Genomic DNA, 5,773 nt, shown 5'->3' on the forward strand with positions numbered 1-5,773 from the left:
GACCTCATTTTTAAAAATGGTTGTTGTATAATGTGATTTTAGAGTAGGGGCAATTTTTATTTATTTGTATGTTAGCTAAGTAGAAAAATATATATGCTATGTTCACAATAGGGTAATAAGTATTTTTCCCCCCTTAAGCAGGAATGTAATATAAAATGCAAATCTATTAATGTTTAACAATGTGCTTATATTTCTTTTAAGATTAGCTATCTGTATAATATGCACACAATTATTTCACAGTGAAATTTAAAAAATATTACCATAATGTTTTTCTAATACATTGAATGCTTTATTTTGAGCTGTTTCTGTTATGTAACTTTAAAATTACTATTTCTTCTATTTTCTTAACATACAACCTTTCTTTTTCACAAGTTGGGGGAATATCAGTGTATTTAAAAGGAAGTCTTACAAACTAAGGGCCTCACTTAGAAACATCATAAATATGTGGAAAAATGACTATTCATATTATATAAAGATTATAGTTTAGTGCTTTTGATCCAAATATGTCTAAAAACTTCATGCATTTATGGCTCATGTTTTCTATGTGAACTTATTGACAGGACAGGAGAAATAAGAATCCTTTGGCCACTAAGGGATAAATATAGAAAATGGAATTCAGGTTTCCTTATATTCTATCTTCCTTCTTTAGGTTGTATTTGGAAGAAAACTATGACACATCTAATTTCTATTGTCTAGCAATATTAAGAGTTCATTATATTCTCTGAATATTGGTTTAATTTCACAAAAAGGGGATCAAAATATTAATGAGAAAATGGTTTTACTCAAAATTTGCATTTAATAATCATGATATATGGCTAGTCTTATGTGAATAAGTTAGTGATTATGGGTTATAATTACATATTTACATATTAATAAGATATAAACTTGTCCAAAAGGAAGATTCTATATCCTTGTTTCCTTACTATTGTTAATGAAATAGATAACCAACAGCTTTATATTTTGATTATATTTCATTGAGAATTGGTTTAAACATCATAGCCTAGGACAATCAACACTGCCTAACTATACAAGGAATTTCTCAGCAATTTTTAAGATTTTTTTAAACAGGCTTGAGGGAATTATGGCACTGAAATTATATGTAACATCTGTATGATGTAGACATGCATTTTTTTTGTAGGGAGAGAGTCCATAGTTTTCATCAGAGTACCAAAATGACTTAGGAATCAAAAAATTTTAAGAAACATAGGGGGCTGGGGATGTGGCTCAAGTGGTAGCGCGCCTGCCTGGCATGCGTGCGGCCCGGGTTCGATTCTCAGCACCACATACAAACAAAGATGTTGTGTCCGCCAATAACTAAAAAATAAATATCAAAAAATTCTCTCTCTCTCTCTCTCTCTCTCTCTCTCTCTCTCTCTCTCTCTCCTCTCTCACTCTCTCTCTCTTTAAAAAAAAAAAGAATCATAGATGCTGCTGCTGGTTTTTATGCTTGGCAAGTGACTGACACTAGAAGGAATTTTTTCCTTTTCTTTTTTTAGGAATAGTTTTTCTTATACATTTTAAATCCCTTTTCCTTTCAATATAAGATAAAGGAATAAGGTATTAAGGCATTTCTTTAATTTATACTGATAATTTATTTTGAGGGAAGGGGACATCAAGGTAAACAGGCCTGCAATTGAACCATATAAATGAATTATGTATAAATAATATCAGTGAATTATGTACATATGGATAATGAACTCACATTTGATATCTTGAGGGTTTTCTTTGAGGTAGGTTAGATGATGTTAGAAAACTTCAAGAGATTAATTCCTTAGCTAGACCAGATTTTGTAAAATATTATTTGAAAGAGATAACTGAGTAGTGCTTAGAAATACTTTTTCATATTTTTAATCCACATTACATTACTTGCATGCTACCACTATAATTTGGTGCTATTTGAGGTGCAGATTTTTCACCAAAGAGAAAAATGCATGGCATTTTCTATAGGTGACTTGCAATTCAGGGAAGGTTTTGGCACATTTTAAATAAAAGAATATCTAATTGGGAGAGGGGAGATATGAAGTGGAAGCAATCCTTTTCAAAAGTTGACCACAAAGACTAGTTAAATGTTTGTCACTATCTTCACAAGATCCTAATGAAGTTCTTGGCATATTGTAGGGTGCCCAATGATAGCTCTTATTATTATTACTCAGATTCAACAGTGGCAAGAAACAGTATTCTGAATAATAGAAACTAGTTCCATCGAATTCTACTTACTTTAATTCAAGCATGGAGATAATTGCAGTATTATGCTGTAAACCACTAGAGAAAACTGTTTTTCACTCTTGAATGAAATTATAATCACTATATCTCAACTATTTTTTTGAATGTAGCTTATTGTAATAAAAAAAACTTTTGGACTGATTTTCTTACTGTATTGTTCTTCCATTCCTTCCCCAGTAAAATATATTTTAGCAAGTATATGTAATCAATTCTTTAAATAAAATATGAGTAAGAAAATCAATAAATGTTTGGATTTTCTATCTGACTTGATATCCCCTTCCCTTTTAAATAATAATTCATTTGGTATAAACACATAATCAAATGAATTCACTCAAAGTGTCTTTAATGATTGCTTCCACTGTCATTACATCTTGTAACCTTTTCAGTGGATTCCTGCTTAAGTAATGCACCAGTTATGCCCTTGATAATTAGGAAATGTTCCAATTCAGCCAGCTTGTATTCCACGATCCTGAGGTTTACCAATATTCGCTTCTGTATTGCTATTGAGTGTGGGAAATTATTTAAGATATCCCGAGAGAGGTTGTTGACTGAAAGACTATCAGTATTGTTCCTAGGTGACCAAGAAGGAGAAGTTCTTACTAGTGCAAGAGAAGTCGAATTTGATGATGTTTCACCAGTGTTTCTCTGTAAAGGAAATTATACATATGTAGTTTATTGATTGTAGTAATTTCCAAATACTACCAAATAACAACTTAGTTACAAAAATGAACTGACCTCCCCTAAGAGAGATTAAAAATGTGTTGAATGACCACATTGATTCAAAATATGTTCTGCCCAGACAGACTGAGAAAAAAAAATATCAAAGTAGCCTTGTTGCTCCATAGTGCTATATATGCTTTTGCTTACACTTCTTGGGCAGTCCAGTGGGTCTACATGTAGATGCTGTCTTTGACCCTTATCTAAAAGTACTTCATTTGCAACTTGAAACCAGGAAGTCCATATTTAAACATGAAATACTGGTAAATGTCCAGAGAGCTCCCACAATGATGGCAGGAGAAGCAAACAGAAACACGGGGGTTGTAGAAATAAGAGAAGAAAAAGAAGTAGTTACAGATTCTTAAAATGGGTCATGGTGGTGGGGAATGGGAACTTTTAACTACACATTTCTTTCCAAGTGGGTAGAAAGGTAACTATATCACTTAATGATTTGGAGCTATTTTATATCAGTCCACGAGGCGAATCACTGACCAAAATGCGGGAATTGCAGAGGATGAGGATCAGGAAGAAATGAAAGTCTGGAGCTTTGTGGAGAGAAAAGAGGAATGATGATATCTCCCCTTAATTCTTATTTTATTAACTTTCTAGAGTTTTGCAAACATACTCCCTGATCCACATATTCACCTAGCTTCATCTAAGTCCAATCTCTTACATACATACACCTTTACCTGATGTCGTTTTTTCCATAAGACAATCAAAAAGGCGAAAGTAACGCAGCTCAGTAGAAGGAAAAACGTGCTCATGGTTCTTCCTTGTCCACTTCTCTTTTCTCAGGACAGATGCACTCAGCTGGCAGTTGGGAATCAGGGGGCCAGTAGCCACCCGGCCGGTGGAAACCACGGGCCAGAATGGTAGGTGCCTCTCACTACCTGGTGCGACTGGGATATGCAATTCCATCGAGCTTTATATACTGGAATGGTGTGAGACCTCATAATCGGTCCGCATGCACGTGGGAGTAATACACCACAATCTGATGACGTAAAAACTACCCCTCGGGAAGCCAGGAGGCACCTAGCAACTACCCACCTTGTTACTGTCTCAGGTAATTAGGAGAATGAGAAATAATGAGGGAAATTGTGATTTCCAAGAATTTGAACCATTATAGACGTACAGACTCTAAATAGACTGGTTAAATATATGATATAAAAAATGCTCTTCCCTCCTTTTTTCTTTAAAGTATGTCTTTGCTGGAGCCACTCCAAGTTTCATTTCAAAAAGTTCAGGTTTGGTGTGGTGGTGCATGCCTATAATCCCTGTGACTTGGGAGGCTGAGGCGGAAGGATCATAAATTTGAAGCCAGCCTTAGCCACTTAACAAGTGCCTAAGCAACTTAGCAAAACCGTATCTCAAAAATAAATAAATAAACAAACAAACAAACAAACAAACAAATAAATAAATAAAAGGGCTGAGGATGTGGCTCAGTGGTTAAGCACCCCTGTGTTAAATTTCTGGTACCAAAAAAAAAAAAAAAAGTTGAAGAATAAGATAGAAATGCACTGTAAAACATAGTTACCCACAAATTGTAAGTCACTGACATAAAAAATATCTCCTCCACACTTCCCTTGCTATTTTAGGATTCATTCAAACCCCAGTCATATTACAATAGTTAAGTACATGTTTTTTTAAAATGTTATGGTTTAAACAGTGATTTTAGGAACATTTTTTTATATAAATCCTCATTACAAGTTTGTATTAAAGGTATTTTTAATACCAAGCCTTTTTTTTGCAAATGAGGAAAAAGATTCAGGTTTTAAACTCATTCATAGCTAGTAGAAAAACAGGAATGCTTGGAGTTTTGAGTTCTGAGATAAACTCTTCCATTCCTTCACTCTCATTCACATCCCCCAAACCTCCATCTCCACTCTGAGTTGTGCACATCAAATATTTAATATTTTCCAACAAAGAATTGAAGTATATTTTGATTAGCATTAATGAGTGGCAAAAAATAGAGGAGTCATTGCACTAGAAATGTTAGATGTGTTCAAGAAATTTATTTAAATGTGGAAGAAAACACTAAAGAACCAGAACTAAAAATAATAACCAGGCAATCTCAGGGTGAATGTTAAACTTCAATCACTAACTCTGCTTGAGGAACAATTCTCACCTTCATATTGGTAGGAAGGAAAGGAATTGCATTTCATAAAATACTATTTTCTAATGATTGGTTCAAAGTTTAAAGTTTTATTAATTCAACAAATATGTACTAAATACCTATATACTGAGCACTGTGTTATATTCTGGGAATAGGATCATGTGCAAAAATAAAGTCCACCTGGAATGTGTGCTCTAGTATGGGAGACAGATATTAATCAAATACAGAAATTAATGTAAAACTGCTGGAGTGTGAATGATAGCAAGAAGTACATGGTGGCATGGGAATTTATAAGATATGGAATGTAAATAAGAGTAAGATCCTGGCTTTATGGTTTAATCAATTGGGTGAAGTAACCAAGTATGGAGTTGCTGATCATGAATTTGGTTTGGGACATGTCAAGTATGAGCAATTCAAGACATGAAACATTTGATCTCAGAGAAATAGTTGAAGACATGAATTTGTTAGTCATCTGCATGTTCATGATAACTGAAACTCTAGATATGGAAGATTCCCTAATGTTACTGTAAGATGTGCAAATAGAAGTCAAATTAGAATAGAGCCTTGAAGGATTTCAATATTTAATAACTGGGTAATAACACTTCTATTGGTGTGCTATTATGATTGTCTTGAATCTAAATTTCTTGTTTCACTGAATAAAATTGAATGAAACCCACTAATCTTAATCAACAGAATTTTAAAATTTTGATTGTACCAATA

This window comes from Callospermophilus lateralis, chromosome X, assembly GCF_048772815.1.
Source record: "Callospermophilus lateralis isolate mCalLat2 chromosome X, mCalLat2.hap1, whole genome shotgun sequence".
Taxonomy (NCBI): domain Eukaryota; kingdom Metazoa; phylum Chordata; class Mammalia; order Rodentia; family Sciuridae; genus Callospermophilus; species Callospermophilus lateralis.